This window comes from Mustela nivalis (assembly GCF_964662115.1).
Source record: "Mustela nivalis genome assembly, chromosome: 6".
Lineage (NCBI taxonomy): Eukaryota > Metazoa > Chordata > Mammalia > Carnivora > Mustelidae > Mustela > Mustela nivalis.
Genome location: NC_139025.1, coordinates 66,074,637 through 66,096,633, shown reverse-complemented (window position 1 = coordinate 66,096,633; position 21,997 = coordinate 66,074,637). Strand labels below are relative to the sequence as shown.

Here is a 21,997-nt window from a genome sequence, read left to right as displayed (position 1 = left end):
CCCACACTGGGTTCTGTGCTCAGGGTGGGGAGCCTGCTTCTTCCTTTCCCTCCACCTGTGACTCCCCCTGCTTGTGCTCTCTCTCTCTGTCTGTCAAATAAATAAATAAAATCTTATAAAAATAATAAAAATAAGAAATAAAAAATGAAATCTCAGATGTACTAGATGAAAATTTGGGAGAATTCCTTTACATCCTTGAAGTAAGAAAGACCTTTCTAACTATGACTAAAAAATCCTCCACCAAATAAATGCTAAACTTAAAACTCTTTAAATATGTGTATACTATGTGTGTATTTTCCTCCCACGTGTAAAACACTATATACACAAAGTAGAACTACAACCAAGAAACTTAGAAAAGTATTCATATCTTATATCATAGATAATGGACTAATCATATACATTTTTTTAAGTCACATAAAGAAAGAATAAGAAAAATAAGAAAGAAAATAAGACAAAGACAAGCAATTCAAAAGAAAAACAGTCAATATAAGAACAACCAGCTCACAGAAAAGGAAATGCAAATGACTCTTAAATATCTATCTTCAAATCTGTTCTTTTTTTCTTAGATTCATTTATTTGAGAGAGAGAATGTGTGCTCACATGCAAGGGCAGGGAGGAGCAGAGGGAGAAGGAAACAGAATCTCAAGCAGACTTCCCACTGACTGCAGAGCCCAGCTCTGGGTTGGATCTCACCACCATTGAGATCATGACCTTTGCTAAAATTGCCAGGACACTCAACTGGACTGAGCCACCCAGGTACCGCTTCTTTATATCTTCATAAAGTGAGAAAGAAACCATTTTCTTTTATCATATTGGCAGAAATGCAGACATTTGATAACACATTCAATTAGCAATGCTGTGGAGAAACAGACACTCTATACATCAGGAATGTAAATAGGTGTAACCCTATGTATGAGTTTTATGCTCTATGGAAAAAATTGACAACCCCTGTCACAATTACTTATATATACCTTTTGACCCAGCAGTTCCTTTCTGGAATTTATCCTACAGGTAATTTGCATTTTTTCATTTTGTCCATTTGCATACGTGCAAAATGATGTCTGTACAAGTTTAATCACAACAACATTGTTTAGAACAGAAACAAATGTCTATCAGTGATGAATGGTTAAAAAAAATAAGTTAAGGGGCACCTGGGTGGCTCAGTGGGTTAAAGCCTCTGCCTTCGGCTCAGGTCATGATCCCAGCGTCCTGGGATGGAGCCCCACGTCAGGCTCTCTGCTCAGCGGGAGCCTGCTTCCTCCTCTCTCTCTGACTGCCTCTCTGTCTACTTGTGATCTCTGTCAAATAAATAAATAAAATCTTAAAAAAAAAAAAAGTTAAAACTCATGGTACAGCCATACAGCAGAACACTTGGCAATCGTAAAAGAAGAATTAAGATACTCTGAAGGTACTGATGTAAAAGATCTCCAAGATTTAAATGGAAAAAAAAAAAAAGGCAAGTGAAACAAGTGAACAAAAAGCTTAAAATCGTAACTTCTGAGTAAAAAGATGGAGTCATAGAACTTCCTTTATGTTATATGTGGAAAAAAAAAAAAACCACTTTGAAAGCATTCACAAGAAACTAATAACCAATGTATAGCAGTCACTAACTTTGTCCCTTGGACCTGTTGCTGAAGGGAGCATAATTCACATATGGCCCTAGTTTTGCTCCCTCTGGCTCTACCCATGTCTGTGCTAAAGCCTACTTCCCAAATAATGGCCAAGCAAGACTGGGATAAGAATGGGCAAGCCCATTCCAGCAACCCAGGGGACTCCTTTTACAAGAAACTCCCCACTGGCCTTGCTTGTCTTTCATGGAACTGTGCTATAGACTGTACCCAATTCTCTTTCCTTCTCTCTCCTTCCAGATAACAGATCTGCACATCTCATCCTGTTTTGGTGTCTGTTTCTCAGTGGACCAAAATTACCCTTTGAGGGGTGCAAAATGAGGCAGATATGGAGCTGGAATGATTATTTTTGAGCCATATAAATGAATTATGTATTCAAAAATTAAATATGGAAATACTCCTTAGCAATGTTTTTTGAAGCATTATTCTAGTATCTTCTGCAAGAGTCACTTTCCTGGGCCCCAGCCCTGGGTTGGGGATCCAGAAATGTGCATTTAAAGGTCCTCTGGTGATACTGTAATACATAGTTAAAGTATTAGAGGAACTATAAAATAAGCATGAACTGGACCAAAGTATAAACATGTAAAGTGAACTGATGGAACCAGAATGGCCAATACTACACAGCAATTAAACGATGCAACTCATCTAAACAATGAACATTTGTATTGGTGGAGATGATGGCTAGAATGAAAGATCCAACAGCCAAACACAGCTCTTCTGAGCTTTTTTCCAGTACAGAGAGAACAATAATCAAGGATCTTCAGGTATTCTGATTATACTGACAAAATTAACCCTCCCCCCAATAAGGATGGTTCCTGATGTCTTCCTTCTGCCATTAAACATTAAATAACCTCATTTCATTTACTTGATACTGGGCCCACCGAACAACTTTGTTATGATAATTTGGGTAGCCAGATCGTTGTGCCTATGGAAGGAAATTGATAATTTCTTTTTTTTTTTTAATTTTAAAATATTTTATTTATTTATTTGACAGACAGAGATCACAAGTAGGCAGAGAGGCAGGCAGAGAGAGAGAAGAGGAAGCAGGCTCCCCACTGAGCAGAGAACCGGATGTGGGGCTTGATTCCAGGACCCCGAGACCATGACTCGAGCCGAAGGCAGAGGCTTTAACCCACTGAGCCACCCAGGCACCCCGGAAATTGATAATTTCTAAAGAAAAACAGAACTTTATTATATTCTAGGAGTGTGAAAAATACTTTATTTGATATATAATTTATTTCATTCAAATTATGCCATTCTTTTTACTCACTACCCATTTCCAGAAATGCTTGTGTTTACTTTTGATTCTCTAATTGCCTGACCTGTGATGTTCCAATCAAAAATCAATTCTAGAGGTGCCTGGCTGCCTCAGTCAGTGGAGTGTGTGACTCTTGATTTCAGAGTTCTGAGTTAAAGCCCCATGTTGGATGCAGAGAATACTTTAAAAAAATAATTAAAAAAAATTTTTTTAATCAACTCTCTAAAAAGTCTCTGCTTATAGCTTTATTGCCAACCTTATTTTGCCAAAATAGAAAACCATGTCTTGTTATTTAGAAATGCCAAAGACTTCTATTTCTGTTAAAAAATATAATCCCACGTAGTTAATGGGGGTATTAGAACTATTACTTTAAAGCATACATTATTTTTAATTATCTGGTTTCATTGCCTGGAGGTCACAGAAAGAATGGCAGGCACTATATTAGAGGATCTCTTCTCGTGTGATATTTTGCATCAAACAGCTAGTGACATTTTACTATATAGTCTTCATTCTATGGGCTACCTTTATTTAACCATTGCATCTGCTTGAGAATATCAATTAATAATCATTTTTCTACTTAACTTTCCAGAGCTAGATTAGCAAAGTCTAGCCACTCAGCTTTAACTTACAATTCCAACTTTATTCCATAACTTAAAACATTGGCGTTGCAGTATATTGCTCTTTAACTCAACAAAAACATCACATTAAATGATTTCTTAAGCTACTACTCCAAATCTTCAGAGATTTTATGTGACCTTGTTTCCTCTATAGGCAAGTGAAGATAAAAATTATGTGCCTTATTGTATAATTGAATTTGGAAGGAGAAAAGGTAACAGAAGAGAGGGAAAAAGATCTCAGTATACTTTAAGCATGCTTTTCATTCTAAATGTTTGAAATGAAACCCGTGATGTAGGATAGAATTCCTATGAAAGTACTGTTCTCATTATGTCTTCAGTTTGTATGCAAGGCTCAGCTGTGTTACTTTTATTGCCGTTTTCAGCAAGAATTCAGGAGCGAATGAAAGGATGGAAACTCAAACAGAATGACTAAACTGTAATACAAAGATAATGAACTCCAATGTAACAGGACAGCAAATTAGAAGGCTGGGAAGTTGTTAGCCATAAAAAAGAAAAAGAAAAAGAGCTTTATTTCCACACTTTTGAGGCATTCTTTGGAAACCAGAAAAATCTAGCAATACAGTTAACCCAGTTACTGTCAGTGCAATTCTACTTTCAAAAGAAAGCTAGACTAACATTTTTAAACAGCAATTATGTTTTATGAAAAGGGAAGAAGAGGGAGTGAGAAGAACATCAAAACCCCTAAAAGCATGACCATGAGAAACCAATCAGAAAACAGTTTAAGATCTCCATTCACCTCAGCTTTTTGAAAGAAGTGTTTCCTGTCCTTAGCACCCTCCCTTTATCAGCCCGACAAGGACCTGGGGGCTATCAGAAGTTGCCACCAAAGGGATTCATATGCTAAACTGAAACTCTGGCTTTCTAAACCAAAGGAAAAATGAAGTAAAACAGGGACCACCCACCCGGTCAGGAAACAATGTACTCTGAGTTAAATTCCTTTTATGCCTTTTTCTTCTTCAGTGACTCACCAGAAGTCTTAGAGAAGATGGGTCACCTTGAGCTTATCCTAAAAGAGTTTGCCTACAATCAGTTTTAATCTTCCTAGACACTAAATTAAGACTAAGACTCCTCTACATGGTGGACCTCATGACACACTGGTGAATGAGCACAAGTGGAGTATTACAAAACAGTAACAAATTGACCAGACTCTGGAATGGCCTTTCATAGTTGCAAAATCCAAACCAGAAGTTACTCTGAATATTCCAAGTGATTTTTTTTTCTTTTTTTTGAGCTCCCAAGGAATTTTTCTGAAGGGGGTGGGGGGGAAAGCCTCAAAATCCATAAGATGATCTTAACACATACTCCAGTTAAGAGTTTTAAATCTGATCGAATACAGTTAATAAAGTTACTTTTTATATATATTTTCTTATCAGAAACACGTTTTGAGAATATTACTTATGAAACCTCTTTCTTTTTGTTCTAACCCTGCAAGCTAAACATGTTCCATTTATTTTTAAATGAAGTGAAAATTAGCCAGGTGTGTTAGATAAGCTTTCTATACACAGGTCTAAATATTGACAAAGGGAGATGTGTCACTGGAAAAATCATCAGTCTGGCAATTATCACGTTAGCATGTTAAGTGGAAAAAGATGTGAAACTTCTAAATGTGTCAATACAGATTATTTCATTTCCACCAGCTATCAGCTATACTGTGAACATCAGTTCTTTAATGTACACTAAGCAAACAGTTCAGCTAAAAAAATTTCTCTGTGCCTGAAAAAAAAGGAAAAGAAAAAGAAAAAAGAATCACAAGGTCTGGTGCTAAACCACGTATGTTTTTAACTACTCATTCAAATGACCTAAAAAAGAAGGGAGTGCAAATGATGGCAAAAGGACTTTCCTGTATTATTTATTTTTGTAAGAATTCTGTCTGCACTCCTCTTTCATTGAGTTATATGGGTGATCCCCACCACTCTCCTTGGTCCCAAACCCACAACCTTTCAATAAAAATAACAGTGGCATTTGCAACGGGGCATCATATTACTACTCTTACGGGACTAGGAAACTAAAATATCTCAGTTGCACATTTTAGACTCCTATGAACTGAACTTGAAGATGAGTGAAGTGCTATTAATTTTTGGTCTGTGAAACTGAATAAAGGGAAACTCATATATAAAGGAATGGGGTGGGGCGGCGGGGGGACGCCTGTGTGGCTCTGTCAGTTAAGCATCTGCCTCTTGATTTCAGCTCCGTCATGATCTCAAGGTCTTGATCTCAGGGTCATGAGATTGCACCCCACTTTGGACTCCACACTCATCCAGAAGTCTGTTCCAGATTTTCTCCCTCTTCTGCCCCTCCCACACACTTGCATTCTCACTCTCTCTCAAAATAAATAAATCTTTTTAAAAATATTTAAATAAATAAAAATAAAGGGGAATCTGGAGGTCAGCAAGGGGAAGCTCACAACCTTACCACTCAAATTGCAGACCCCAACAAGAAGAGACTATCTTACATTTCCAACAGGAAGTAGCCTACTTCACTACTTTATCAGAAGAAAGGTAGACTTTCTCCTTGTCCAGCAATAAACTCAGCCAATAAGAAAATACCACAACTCTGCCAATGGGAAACCATTACCGTCTTGAACTCTTGTTTTCCTCCAATGGACTTTCATTCAAAGCAGCCCCTCCCAACCTCTGCCCTTTCTCTAGAAAGTAGACTTCCTTTCCTTTAATCTCCAGACTTGCCATAGCTTGCATATCCTGAGTTGTAATTCCTCCACTGCTCACAAATAAACCCATTTTGCTGGTAAAAATAGCTGGCTGTTTTTCTTTAAAGTTGACAGGTATTATTAAGAAAAAATCAGATATATGTAAGAGTAAATTCTGGCAGTATGAAAATGCCATATTTTTTATTACCAGGTGATTAGGTAACCAGATAGAACAATGATGTCCCTGCTAGAACATCCTTAAAAATATACATCCTTCAGTGATACATTTTGGTCCCTTTTCTTCCCTTCCCCTTTCCATTTTTCATCCATCATTCTTCTTTCTGTGCACCAATGGAATTTGGGTTTACTAAACCACCGCTCCATTTCTTCTTTATCGTTCACTGGATCTAACCTTGCTGCTAATCACAGCTCTTCTTTGGCTTCACCAAACTCCCAAATATTAGCTTTTCAAATTCCCAAAAAGTATGGAGTTAGTTCTCTTATCCAGGAGTGGCATTTTAAAGTCCTAGTGAGTTTGGATTGCTTTTTTTTTTTTCTTCTGAAGTCCCATTAGTATCAACTTCATATTTGGTTACAATTGTGACCATTTACTCACTCCCTAACTTTTAAAATTTTGTCTCTACCCTCTCACTTCCCTGAAATTTCTCCCTTAAAGGTCACCAACTACCTCATCACAGAATCTAATGACATTGGAAGACACTCATCGTTTTCTGCAGAACTAGATCCTGTTGACTCGTTGTTGACACTTTCTTGTTCCTTTCCACACTGTAACACTGCATTCTCCTGCCCCCCCTCCCCGTTTCTTATTTCTCCCACTTCTAGAAGGTAAGAATCTCCACAATTCCATTCTTGGCTTGAGACATTGAGTCCCCCTGTAGCCTCAACCAATGTCACAGCCTCAAGTTCACTTCTAGTGTGATAACCCCAAAACTCCCCTTTCTGACTCCAACCTCTCATAGACAAGAAGGCATATTTCCAAATGTTTACTGAGAATTTTCAACTTAGTGTCTTTCTAACATCTCAAATTTAGTTATGTCCAAAATAAACTCATCATCAACCCACCTCTCCAAATAACCTTCTACAACAACTTCCATTAATAGAACCACCAAACATCAAGGTCTGAATTCCGTCACCTTGGACTACCAACTTCATTCTCCATATCTTATTAATTACCAGGGCATGCAGATTCTTCCATTTTGATGTCTTTTCATCCTATCACCACCATTCAAGTTCAAGTGTTTATTTCTTTTGCCTGGACCAGTTAGTCCTCAAAGTGAACCAACAGCATCAGAATCACCTGGAAACTTATTACAAATAAAAATTTTCAGCCCCCAGTCCAGATCTATTTAATCTGAAACTCTGATAGTGAGGCCAGCAATCTGTTTTTAACAAGACCTCTAGTTCATTCCAATGTGTGGTAAAATTCAAGAATCATCTGACCTTAATTATTATCGATGACATTTAATTGGCCTTCTTATCTCCAATCTTCCTTTTCTGTACCCTCTCACATATTTTTACTGTAAGAATTACCTTTCTAAAGAATAACTCTTAACATGCCCCTTCTTTGATAAAAATATTTGACTCTGTAGTGTCATCAAATAAAAGTCAAAATCCTCATTATGACCTCTGAAGACTTCTAGGGTATTTAAATGAGGTATAATCAAACATAAATAAAGTAAACTATAGTAAATTATATCAAGAATCCATCTTAAGTAGGTTCTAAAGTTAAACATATGTTTCTCTAATCTTTTTTCCACATTAGCCACCGTTAGGATTCTACCACATGCTATTTATCATTTGTTAAAAATAACAACAGAGTAAAACCAGTAAATGGATTGAAGGGACTGAAAACCTACCAAAATGGCATCAAAGTGAAAACTTCTGAGCTATAGCACATGCAAAAGGAAAAATCTTATCTGATTTTTTTTTTTTAAATCTTTGTAGAGCTTTATAAGGGTCAGCTACCACCAGCTGCCTCCCACCCCAGGAGGTCTCCAGTCAGAGAAAGCTGCCTTGGGCACCAGGATATTCCAAAAACAAAATTTGTATAAACAAGCATCTTCAGAACCTTCCAGCATATGAAGACTTAGCCTCCCTCCATACCATTAAGTTGGCATATAAACATTTAATCCTAACTATAAGTCGGTAGAAGAAAAGTTTTCTTCCCAACAAAGTATTCATCTCATCCATTGGGGAAAGATACTTATGAACCCTAAGACTAGCTAATTTTAGAGGCAGTATCTTGAAAGTGACTCTTTTTTTTTAAATCCTTGTGAAAAAATTTTGGTGCTCATGAGGGTTTCATATCCATCTTAATATCCAGGAATATGGGCACCTGGGTGGCTCAGTGGGTTAAGCCGCTGCCTTCGGCTCAGGTCATGATCTCAGAGTCCTGGAATCGAGTCCCGCATCGGGCTCTCTGCTCAGCAAAGAGCCTGCTTCCCTCTCTCTCTCTCTCTCTGCCTGCCTCTCCATCTACTTGTCATTTCTCTCTGTCAAATAAATAAATAAAATCTTTAAAAAAAAAAAAAATCCAGGAATATGTTCAAGGAATAAGTTTTAAAACTGAAGCAGCTGTTAAAAAATAAATAAATAAAAAGAATGAGACATAAAATCCCTCTAATCCAATCCAATAGAGACTTCAGAAGTTGTTTTGATGACTTTTTCCTCAGTAACATAAGTCAGAAAATCAGGGGCACTTGCCTCATTAACTCCTTATTACAGTCTCATATACACTATCCATCGTTGTTCAAAACATGCCAGATCCATCTAAAACACATAATGGAACTCCAGCTACAAAGGAGTGAATAGGGCAACAAATCCTCTCCTCCAGAGCAACTATTAAACTGGAAAACATTGTCAGAAACAACCATTTGAAGGCTCTGGAAATTGACCAAATAAAAGAGAAGTATATATTCAGAAAAAATAAAATACTGAACTTTGTAAGAACCATGGGAGACAGTGGTGTTCTTGCCTAAAGCTCCTTGTATCATCTCCACCATTTCCAACTCTGCCAGTGAGGTAGTTCTGCCAGGGTGGGGTTAGTGATTAAAAAAAAGAATTTCACTGCTTTCTAAAGAATGAAAACTACAGACTAATTTCCTTCATGAATATTGATGCAAAAGTCATCACCAAAATATTAGCAAACCAAATCCAATAACATATAAAAAAGACTACACACCATGACCAAGCGGATTTATCCCAGAAATGCAAGGTCGGTTGAATATCCAGAAATCAATTAATGGATATATAACATTAATAAAATAAAACACATGATTATCTTAATAGGTACCAGAAGAGTATTTGACAACCCAACACCCATTTATGATAAAAACTCTTGGAGTTAGGAATAGAAAGGAACTTACTCATCTTGACAAAGTGCATCTATGAGAAACTTATGGCTAACATCATACTTAATGGTAAAAGACTGAATGCTTTCCCCCCAAGATTAAGAACTAGGCAAGAGGGGCACCTGGGTGGTTCAGATGGTTAAGCATCTGCTTTCAACTCAGATTGTGATCCCAGGGTTCTGGGATCCATCCCCACGGCAGGCTCACAGCTTAGTAGGGAGTCTGCTTCTCCTTCTGCCTCTGCCTCTTCCCCCTGCTCATGCTCTCTCTTTCTCAAATGAATAAATAAAATCTGTTTAAAAAAAAAAAAACTAGGCAAGATATTCACTCTTACCACTCCAAATCAACATTATACAATAGGTTGTATCCAATACAACCTATAATTAAAGGAATACAGATAGAAAATAAAGTAAAACTGTCTTTATTCACAGATAACATGATCCTAAGATATCTGAAAGAAAGAAGGAAAGAAAAAGAGAAAGAAAGAAAGATTCATTAGAACTAATATATAAATTTAACAAAGTCACAGGATATAAGATCAATATACAAAATTTAACTATATATTTTTTTAAATATTTTATGTATTTATTTGACAGACAGCACAAGCAGGGGTAGTGGCAGGCAGAGTGAGAGGGTGAAGCATGCCCCACCATGGAGCAGGGAGCCTGATGCAGGGAGCCTGATGTGGGGCTTGATCCCAGGACCTTGAGATCATGACCTGAGCTAAAGGCAGACACTTCCATCTAAGCCACCCAGGCACACATTCTGATTGTTTTCTTAGGAAAAAAAAAAATCCAAAAAGGAAATTAAGAAACAATTTCATTCTCAATAAAATCAATAAAAATGGATACTAAGGATAAATTTAACAAAAGAACTGGAAGGCTTATACTCTGAAAACTATAAAACATTACTGAGAGGTAGTATCAACAATAGCCAAACTATGGAGAGAGCTCAAATGTCCATCAACTAATGAAAGAAGATGTGGTATATATATATATATATATATATATATATATATATATATATACAATGGAATATTACTCAGCCATCAAAAAATGAAATCTTGCTATTTGCAACAAGGTGGATAGAGAGTACTATGAGTCAAAGAAAGACAAATGCCATATGATTTTACTTATATGTGGAATTAAGAAAGAAAGCTAATGATCATATGGGAAGGGGGAAAAGAAAAAAAAAAGGAGAAAGGAAAACAAACCATAAGAGATGATAAACAAGCTGAGGGTTGATGGAGGGAGTGGTTGGGGGTGGCTGAGATGGGTGAGGGTACTTGTTGTGATCAGCTCTAGGTGTTGTATATAAGTAATGAATCACTGAATTCTACTCCAGAAACCAATATTGTACTGTATATTCACTACTTAAAATTTAAATTTAAAAAAAAACTGAGAGAAATTAAAGATCTAAATAAACAGTTATATTCCATGTTCATGGACTGTTAAGGTGGTGATTTTCCCAAAATGGTCCATTTTGTAAGCCCAATCAAAATCCCAGGCATTATTTTGTAGAAATAGCCTGATCCTAAAATTTATATGGAAATGCAAAGGACACAGAATAGCCAAAACACTTTTTTTGAAACAACAAACTTAGAGAATATATGATATCCAATTTTATTTTAAGATTTTATTTATTTATTTGACAGAGGTCACAAACAAGCAGAGAAGCAGGCAGAGAGCGAGAGAGGGAAGCAGGCTCCCCGGTGAGCAGAGAGCCCGATGCAGGCCTCAATCCCAAAACCCTGAGATCAAGACCTGAGTTGAAGGCAGAGGCTTAACCCACTGAGCTACCCAGGTGCCCTGCTATCCAATTCTTAAACTTACGATAAAACAACAATAATGAAGACAGTGTCAGTAAGTATAAAGATAGATATATAAATCAATGAAAAAGAATTCAGAGTATGGTAATAAACCCTTACCATTCTAGTCAGTTGATACAGTGGGAACATGATGGATTTTTTTAACACATATATATTGCTGGGACAAGTGGCTATGCATCTGCAACAAAATTAATTTAGATTCTTACATAGAACTTACACAAAACTTAACTCAAAATAAATCATGAGAGGGGCACCTGGCTGGCTTAGTCAGTGGAGCATGTGACTCTTGATCTTGGGATCATGAATTTGACCCCGAAGTTGGGCAAAGATCATACTTAAAAAAAAAAAAAAATCAGAGATATACTTGTAAGAGCTAAAGTTATAAAACTTCTAGAAGAAAACAAAGGAGAAAACTTGGATTAGGGAAAGATTTCTTGATATATCAAAAGGCTTGATATATAAAAGGAAAAAATGACAGATTGGACTTCATCAAATTTAAAACTGGCTTTCAAAAGTTACCAATAAGAAAAATGAAAAGACTGGGAGAAAGTATATGTAGATCATATGTCTGAAAAAATACGTAAAATATATAAAAATCTTTTACAACTTAATGAGAAGTGAAATAACCCAATTAAAAGTAGTCAAAAGATTTGAATAAATATTTTACGAAAGAAAATACACAACTGGATAATAAGCAAATAAAAACATTTTCATTGTCATTAGTCATTAGGGAAATAAAAGGTAAAACTACAGTAAAATATGATACCTACAAATTAAAATTACTTTAAGCAAAAAAAAGTGACAATAGATGATATTGGTAAGGATACTGAGAAATTGGAACTCTCATACATTGCTGGTAAGAATGTGAAATGGTGGGGTGCCTAGGTGGCTTTGGCCCAGGTCATGATTTCAGGGTCCTGGGATTCAGCCCATTGGGAGGGTGGGAAGGTGTCTGCTCAGTAGGGAATCTGCTTCTCCCTCTTCCTCTGTGCTCATTCTCTTCTCTCAAATAAACAAATAAAATCATTTTAAAAAAATATTTAAAGTATATGAAATGGTATATAGCCATTTGGAAAACAGTTCAGCAATTTCTTAAAAGATTAAGCCTAGAGTTATCCTGTGACTTGGCAATGCCACTCCTAGAATATACCCAAATGAAATGAAAGCATATGCCCACACAAAAGCTTCTAAACAAATGTTCACAGCAGCATTATTCATAAAAACCAAACAATAGAAATGATACAAATGTTCTTTAATTGGTAAATGGTGAAATCAAATATGGTAGGTATATTCATACAATGAAATATTACTGAGCAATAAAGAAGGATAAACTTCTTTTTTTTTTTTTCAGCACAACAGTATTCATTGTTTTTGTACCACACCCAGTGCTCCATGCAATCCATGCCCTCTCCAATACCCACCACCTGGTTCCCCCAACCTCCCACCCCCCACCCCTTCAAAACCCTCAGATTGTTTTTCAGAGTCCATAGTCTCTCATGGTTTACCTCCCCTTCCAATTTCCCTCAACTCCCTTCTCCTCTTCATCTCCCCTTGTCCTGCATGCTATTTGTTATGCTCCACAAATAAGTGAAACCATATGATAATTGACTCTCTCTGCTTGACTGATTTCACTCAGCATAATCTCTTCCAGTCCTGTCCATGTTGCTACAAAAGTTGGGTGTTCATCCTTTCTGATGGAGGCATAATACTCCATAGTGTATATGGACCACATCTAAGAAGGATAAACTTCTGATACATACAACTTGGATGAACTCCAAAACAGGATGCTAAGTCAAAGAAGCCAAACATAAAAGACTACATATTAAATGGTTTCAAACATATGAAATTTCCAGAAAAAAAGCAAATTTACAGAAAACAGAGAAATGGCTGCCTAAACCTGGGAAGGAGGTAACTGCAAATGACACTGAGGAAACTTTTAGTGGGTAAGAAAAATGTTCCAGAACTGAGTTACAGTAAAATTTACCCTGAATTCTATAAATTTGCTAAAAATTATTGAATTGTCCACTTATACTGGGTGAATTTTATGGCATAAATTGTACCTCAATGAAGTTATTTTTTAAAGAATTATTTTTAAAATTAAAAAACACAACACACATGTAATTAGCTACAAAATACCATGAGTTCTGTTCTATTTATTCTGCAACAGTGTAAAAATCACATATTTCATCAAGATTGAAAATAAATATGGAGAAAATTAAGAACATTTGGTTATAAATCAACCAATGATGGCACTTTATTACCAAGTTTCTTTTCTATTTAACAGCTTATATAAGCTAATTTATTCATGCCCATACCTAAACAGCTTTTTATCATTTGGTAGAAATTCTTCTTGCTTTAAAATTTTAGCCATGGTCAATTAAGCTTTCTTTCTTACTAATTGTGATTATTTGGTAAGAATGTCTAAAAGATAGGTTTCTTTCTCTGTGATAATCTCCCTGGAGCAATGTCCCATAGCATCTATACCTTTGTGTCTTGTTCTTTGTTCTCCTCCTTCTCCCCTACTCTTTCCTTTTTCACCTGATTCAGAATTTCTGAGACATATAGAAAGAATTGATAATGTCCCGAGGTTAATGGAAACAATTTTGCTTTATGCAGTTTTCTTTCCACTGCACCACATTACAAATATGACTAGAAACCAAAAGAAGTAAAACTTATAATAAGAGAAACCTAAAAAAATTAATCACATAAAATGCATTTTGCCTTGTGAGATCATTGCAATGACTAGGTGTGGCTACTGTTTACCTAGACAATCAAAAGTTCCTAGAGGCATTTGGGTGGCTCAGTGGGTTGAAGCCTCTGCCTTCAGCTCGGGTCATGATCCCCCGTCCTGGGATCCAGCCCCGCATTGGGCTCTCTGCTTGACAGGGAGCCTGCTTCCCCCTCTCTCTCTCCTCCTGCCTCTCTGCTTGCTTGTGATCTCTCAGTCAAATAAACAAATAAAATCTTAAAAAAAAAAAAAGTTCCTAGAAGTCTAGCTATGTCTTCTAAATCCATGCTGGTTCAACCTGTACTTTGTCACCAACTCATTGAGGTTTTCTACTCCAATTTAAATTTCAGTAGAGACCTTTTTGAACTCTATAACCAGCTAGAATTGACAGAAGAGTGGCAGTGATTCCAGGAATGCCCTGATTGTTTATACCCATTTCATCAGCCTAGTCTAAAGGGATGAGATAGAAGGAATACTGAAAATGTAGGGACTTCTGTCTCCACTTCCCAAAAAGAACTACCTGGATATTTCCATTCAATCTTGCCCTTGTCTACACTTTGCATCCTTCCTCCCTCCCCAGAAGATAAGAATTTAACCCATTCAGCTTGAGAATGGAGGCTCTGGGGAGAACAGGAGCCAATTTCCAATATGTAATATTATAAGGACCTATTTTATATTTTTATATTTTAGCCAGAGGCTTCCATTAAGGTTAAACAATAACCTTGTTGTTTAACCCTTAAACTGTCCCTGCTCCCCTTCCCCCAGGGGATTTACTTAAAAACAAGTTCCAGAAACCAGCCGCAGGTAACAAAGCCCAGATACAAGGGTGGGTCACGCCAGGTGGAGACATCAGATCAGTGTGGGGATGCATACTGTCTCCCTAGCTACCAAGGAGTATGGGCCCCGCCCTTTGGGAGCCTTTTTGGCGCCAATCCCAATCAAGGTGTAATAGGCAGGTTCTAATGTCTACTAGGGTAAATTGTAATTCAATTGGTCACCTAGCATCACTGTGGAGTTTCCTGTGTGTGTTACAATCTCATTGCCCACCTGTGCATGGCCAGGCCCAACCGCATCGCCTTTGCCCTTAAAAGCTAGTCTGTGAAACAGAGAAGGGTCGCCCTCTCTTGTAAGAGGTGCAGCCCCGAACGTTCGGTTAGATTCTTGATGCTTGATGCGAAATAAAGCTTTCCTTGATCTTCGCTTTATATCAGTCTCGCTCCTTTCAGGACGGACCCATTATTGGGGCATAACAATATCTAAATCATATTATCATCAAGTATGTAACCATAGAGTTTTACTAAACCTAATAATCAAAAGAGAACTTGGAATTCAGTATAGAAAAGTTACATGCTTTCTAATTTAAAGCTAGAAAATAACTAGCATGCTTTTACTAGTAGTCCATGTGGTTGACTTACCATGATGATGTATACAAAAAAATCATAGTAATCCATTTCTCATTTTGGTTATTAATTTAGAATAAGCAAAAGATCCAATCCAGCTATTGAGATATCAAAGAAGTGGGGATGGAAGTTTCTGGAAAAGCATTCTTCACGCCTAAAAAAGATCTCAAGAAAGAAATACTTCCACATGAATTTTACTAGTTCTGGATAGGAGGCGTGGAGTTGTTGAAGCCATCTTGTGAATATAAAGGGAATCAATAACAAAGATTCTTTCTCTGACCAAACATTAATCAGGCTCTTCTGAGCCCCCTGCTGGACCAGGCCCAACATTGGCCTTCTATCACCATACTTCTAGAGAGACCAGTTTCAGAAGAATTCTATTAAATTGGTTTATCTGGAATCTCCCGTACTCCATACTTCATTAATCTGCTTTTACTGCTGTCCAGCACTGCTTTTCTTTGATACCAGTCTCCTCAGGAAGCCAGCAGTGAGGACAGCAGAGCAGGGAGTTGAAAGGGACTTGGGTCCTCAGTGACATCTGTGAACTGCTCATCATATAATAATATGTTTGAGTCGGGGGTTTTTGTTTTGTTTGAGGTTTGTTGTTGTTGTTATTGTTGTTTGGTTTTGGTTTCATTTGATATAGTTCTTGTAACTTCCTGCTAAAAGTATCTTAACAAATACTTTGTGATGATTGAACCTGGCCATTCCATCCCAGAGTATGATCATTTTTATAGGTTTGATTATATGAAAGAAATAACATTCCAAAAGAAAGTGGCAAAAGGGAAGAGAAATTGTTTCAGGAAAAAAAATGACTTTCTATTTAATCATATGATATCCTTTTCCCCCCACATTTTTCCAGAATAAGAACTGTATCAGCAAATGCTCTGAAATTAAGAGAAAACAAAACAGAAATAGTAAAATTGCCTATAGCCATAGGGGTCCCAAGCCCTGGGTTGAGGCACATGTAATTTCATATTACCTGGCTAGCCACACGGAGTGACATGGGAGTTTGGGAAATTGCTACTGATCTGGGCCCAGCAGGGGGCCAAGGAGACTCTCCTTCCAACATCAAATTAGAACAGCACAGACCCTTGAAGAATATATTAAATGCCTTGCTTTTGTAGAACATTTTTAACTTGCTACAGTACTTTCAAATCCATTAGCTAATTGCAATCTTCAAAACAGTGCACTAAGGTAGACATTACCCCCATTTGACAAATGACAAGTACAGAGTGCATGGAGAAAGGGAAAACATTTGCTTAAAATAACTAACTACACTACGAATAGTCCATAGCCTTAGATTGCTTGCTCAGAAAAGCAAATATTCTCTGACCCTGTTATAAACAGGATCTGTTCAGGATTTTCCAAGGACCAAAGGGCCACAGTGTCTCTGAGTACACAGTGATTACACACTTACCCATCTATAGCCTCTGCTAGGGCCACTTTCGGTTTCAGGCTTACCAATTCCTGCTTCTCCATCCTCTATTGCTTTTCATCTAATCATCATGACCAAAAGATGCTGAAACTGTCTGTGGGGAATGTTTAACAGAAAAGCCAGAACGGTACCTCCAGGGTAAAAGTCCTCCAGCTGCCCGAAGAGATCAGCTGCAATTGGAGAACATGCATCTTTTGCATCAATGAGATGACTAACTCGATTAAATTTTTCTAAACAGTGCTTTTTTCTTTTTAAAGTAAGCTCCAGGCCCATTTGAAACCTGGAATCATGACCATAAGACCAAGAGTTACATGCTCCTCCAGTGGAGCCAGCCAGGTGCCCCTAAGTTGACACAGTTTTTAAATAGAGTTCAAAATAGAGCAAACTGCTGAAAATAAGACAACAGGCCCAAAATGGAGTCTCTTATGCTAAGCCCTACATCACCAAACTGAGACTTAACTTAATTACAGTTTGGCTATCCCAGAAATGGAATCTTAAACCAGTCAATCAGGAATCACCTGATTTAAAAAAAAAAAAAAAAAGACTTGATCAACCCTAGTCGCGCCATCTGTCTGATATCCACTTGCTTTCCCCTGAAAGAAAGTAACCTTACAACAACCAAAGTACTTTTTTGCCTAGTATAACTTTCTTGTTTCTGCTCCCTTCTGCCTATGAAAGTCTTTCATTTTGTACAGCTCCTCAGAACTTCTTTCCATCTGCCATACTAGTTGCTGCCCTATTCATGAATCATTGCAAAAAGCCAATAAAATCTTTAAAAATGTACTCAGTTGAAAGGTGCCTGGGTGGCTCAGTGGGTTAAAGCCTCCACCTTCGGCTCAGGTCATGGTCCCAGGGTCCTGGGATTGAGCCCTGCATTGGGCTCTCTCCTCAGCAGGGAGCCTGCTTCCTCCTCTCTGCCTACCTGTGATTTCTGTCAAATAAATAAAATCTTGAAAAAAAAAAATTACTCAGTTGAATTTTGTTTTTTAACAAAACCCTTTAAAAGGAAAATGCACTGTTTTCATCTACTAGTCTACACACTTATGTGACAGTAAGTCTGGTTTTCACACCAAGCAATTCTCCAGTTCTCTGCCAGTACCAACTAGATGTCTTGGAGTTCAGTTTAGTTCTGACACTATCACTCTGGTGTTAGCATAATTCCCCACAACTTAAAAGCTCAGTCCTACAGGACTACCCACACTTCAGATACTGATCATAAACCCCAGTTTGTCACGGGTACTTCTGACTGGCTGGCCATAAGTTGGGGGTTCTACAACACTCCCCTTGGGTTTGAGAATTTGCTAGAATGGCTCACAGAACTTAGGAAAAGAGTTTATTTACTAGGTTATCAGTTTATTATTATAATACAACTCAAGAAGAGCCAGATGGAAGAGATGCAGAGGGCAAGGTATACAGAAAGGGACACAGAGCTTTCATGCTCTCTCCAGGCATGCCACCCTCTCAGCACCTCCATGTGTTCACCAACCCAGAAGCTCTCCAAATCCCATATTTCAGGAACTTTTATGGAGACTTCATCATCTAGGCATCATTGTCTACCCCCTTTCCTCTCCCCGGAGCATGGGAGGTAGGGCTGAAAGTTCCAAGCTTCTAATTATGGCTTGGTCTTTCTGGTGACCATCCTTCATCTAAGAGTTATGTAGGAGCCCACCACATATCACTTCATTAGAAAAGATGTTCCTATCATCTAGGAAATTCCAAGAGATTGAAGACTTCTATATTGGAACCAAGGTCAAAGAAGAAATATTGGAACAAAAGAACCTTCTGCACCTTTACTGCTTAGGAAATTACACAGGTTTTAGGAGCCCTGACCAGAAGCCAGGGATGAAGACCGAAATACATATTTCTTATTATAAACAATATCATATCTTAACATCACATATTTACAAAGAAGCCAATTGTAGTCCTACCAAAACAACAAATTAAGGAAGAAGGAAATTGGTCTCTACTATCTAGAAAGTTTTAAAATGAAGACAAAAAGTCTAAATAGTCTCAAAATATTTGTTGTTAAATTTAGTTCTCTTATTTATTTTTTTTAAAGATTTTATTTATTTATTTGACAGAGAGAGACACAGTGAGAGAGGGAACACAAGCAGAGGGAGAGGGAGAGGGAGAAGCAGGTTTCCCACAGAGCAAGGAGCCCAATGCGGGGATCCATCCCAGGACTCTGGGATCATGACCTGAGCCAAAGGCAGACGCTTAATGACTGAGTGACCCAGGCACCCAAATTTAATCCTTTTAAAGATGGAATTCAAACGAAGTCCAGGTACGAGAAAAAAAAAATGGAAGTGATTGCCACTACTCTGAATCTATTCTTTCTTTGATTAGCATTATAGCACATACCTTTTTTAAATACTTTTTTGTCAAAACTTTACTAGTCCAAAAATAAAATTTATAGTATAGAGTGTATTTTCTCCATTGTTCTGTGATGTAAGCCCCAATTAATCTTTTTATTCCCCAGACTTACTGGAAGCTGGTATTTTTCATATTTAAGAGTACCTTAATAATGTTTGATTATGATGACTCCTATAGGAAAATTTTTTCATATTCAATTATATGAAGATTTATAACTGGTTTGCCCTTACTTTTTCATTAGGTATTATATAATATGTTAGAGAGAGAGGTTGGTCAGGAAATTACCTTTAGAAATGAGAAACAGTAATAAATTCTTGGCAAATCTTTGAGCAGGAAGCTTTAGAAAAAGACCTAAGAAATTTTTTAAAAACCCAGTAGGGAACAAACTGAGGGTTGCTAGAGGGAAGGTAGCTGGGGGATGAGGTAAATGGATGATGGGCATTAAGAAAGTTACTTGTAATGAGCACCAGGTGTTATATGCAAGTAATAAATCACTAAATTCTACTCCTGAAGCTAATACTACCCTATATATTAACTAACTAGAATTTAAATAAAACCTTGAAAAAAAAAAAAAAGAAAGAAAGAAAGATTTTAAAAAACTCCATAGTGAGCTTAGGCAGTAGAGCATACAACTCTTGATCTCAGAGTCGTGAGTTTGACCCACATTGTCTATATTGGACATAGAGCTTACTTTAAAAATTACAAATAAATAAATAAATAGAAACTATGTGGTGATCGGAGAGTACTATTTGCAGTTTACTAGAAAGCTGACTAAGCAATTTCTGACAAAACAGTTTTTCCACTCCTCTCAGACTCCTGCCAAAGTGTGCAGAATTTTATAAATACTTTAAAAATTATAGTCACAGTATGTATTTTATATACACTGTATGTATACACCATAGGTGTAAAAGTTTTCCTACTGTATGTATTATAGTAAAATTTAAAAGTAAAATGCATAATCACTGCTATTTAGTAACTTTCTTTATAAAGAAGTTTCTTGAACATATTTCGGTAGTAATGTATTTTCCTGTCATGTTAAATGAGGTCAGTCAGGGGCACCTGGCTGGCTCAGTTAGTAGAGCATGCAACTCCTGATCTCAGGGGTTTGTTTATTTGGTTTGTTTGTTTTGGTTGGTTGGTTGTTTTTTTCAGGGTTGTAAGTTTGAGAAGCACATTGGGTAGAGAGATTACTTAGAAAAATAAAATATTTTCCAAAATATTAAACAAGATCATTTATATGAGTCAAAATTTCATAATTCTATGTATTTTTCAAAAGGCATATTTAGAGCTTCTAATGAAAACGTAGGAATTTGAGCAAACAGAAAGAATGCATATAACATACAGCAAACGAAAAGAAAGAAAACCCTTTAAAATTATAATCAATATTTTAAAAGAAAATTATATATCCATGAAATAAGAATAGGAAGCCACGAAAAGAGGAAAATCAGAGGATTTCCTAGAAATTAAGCCAAACTTAAAATTTTCCTTCTTTTTTTTTTTTTTTAAAGTACTCTCAAATGCCCAGCATGGGGCTCAAACTCATGACACCAAGATCAAGAGTTGCATGGACTATCAACTGAGCCAGTCAGGCACCGTCTAAATTTTAAAATTTTAGTAGTAGGCTAGGCAAATAAAACTGGTAAATCTCGGGGTGCCTGGGTGGCTCAGTGGATTGAAGCCTCCTCTGCCTTCAGCTCAGGTCATGATCTCAGGGTCCTGGGATCGAGCCCCACATCTGGCTCTCTGCTCACCAGGGAGCCTGCTTCCCTTCCTCTCTCTCTGCCTGCTTCTCTGCCTGCTTGTGATCTCTATCAAATAAATAAATTAAATCTTTAAAAAAAAAAAACTGGTAAATCTCCCAGAGGATATTCCAGAGGGAACAGAAAACCAAGGGGAGGAAATTCTCAAAGATAGAACACAAGAAACTTTCTGAGAACTGAAACATATGAATCTCTAGGGGAAAAAAAAGGTCTACATAAAGAATGAAGGAAGACTCTCACCCAGGTTCATCATTACGAAATTTCAAACCACCGAAATTTTTAAAAGGTTATTCAGTGGTAATATGAATGCGACACAGTAGTGTAGCAATGCCTTCAAAATTCTCCAAGAAAATTACTTTCGACTAAAAATTATATGCCTGATCTATCAGTTAACTGTAAGATTAAATTAAATTCAAACATTCAGGAATTTAAAATATTTCCTCCTATCTGCTATCTCCTAGGAAGCTAGTGGAGAATATTCAGCAACATGGGAGAAAGAAGAAGACCTGGATTTCAGAAAACAGACTCCAACACATGAGGACAATAAAGGGAAATCCAGGTTTACAGCTATGCAACAGCCTAGAAAGCAACTAGTCCAGATGTAAACAAGAGGAAAGATGGCTTCGGGAGATATAACTCAGGGCAGGAGCTTGAACTGTCCTACTGTTTAGAACTGTGTTTTAATATATTGTTCTATAATTAAAAGGTGTATGACAAAAAAAAAATAATGATGAATACATAGAAAAATTTAAAGGAAACAATTATTACTCCAGGGAAAACAAAAAGTTGCATGAGAAAAGAATCAACTAGTTTCTGTAGTCAACAATGATTTTATAAGATCATGATTTTTGGCAAATTTGATTACTGAAGTAACAGTATTATATAATTATTTGGGGAGTATGAAGGAGAAGACAAGGAATCGAGGGAA

The 21,997-nt window shown here is 37.0% G+C and overlaps 1 long non-coding RNA gene across 1 annotated transcript in view; it reads left to right on the top strand.

Moving 5' to 3' along the window:
* The window catches only part of LOC309868288, a 116,018-nt gene extending 94,279 nt beyond the window's left edge, over positions 1 to 21,739 (top strand). The window contains exons 5-6 of the long non-coding RNA XR_014313622.1: positions 567 to 756; positions 21,531 to 21,739. This is a non-coding gene — a long non-coding RNA (uncharacterized lncRNA). The remainder of the gene's footprint in view (positions 1 to 566; positions 757 to 21,530) is intronic.
* Positions 21,740 to 21,997: the final 258 nt, after the last annotated feature.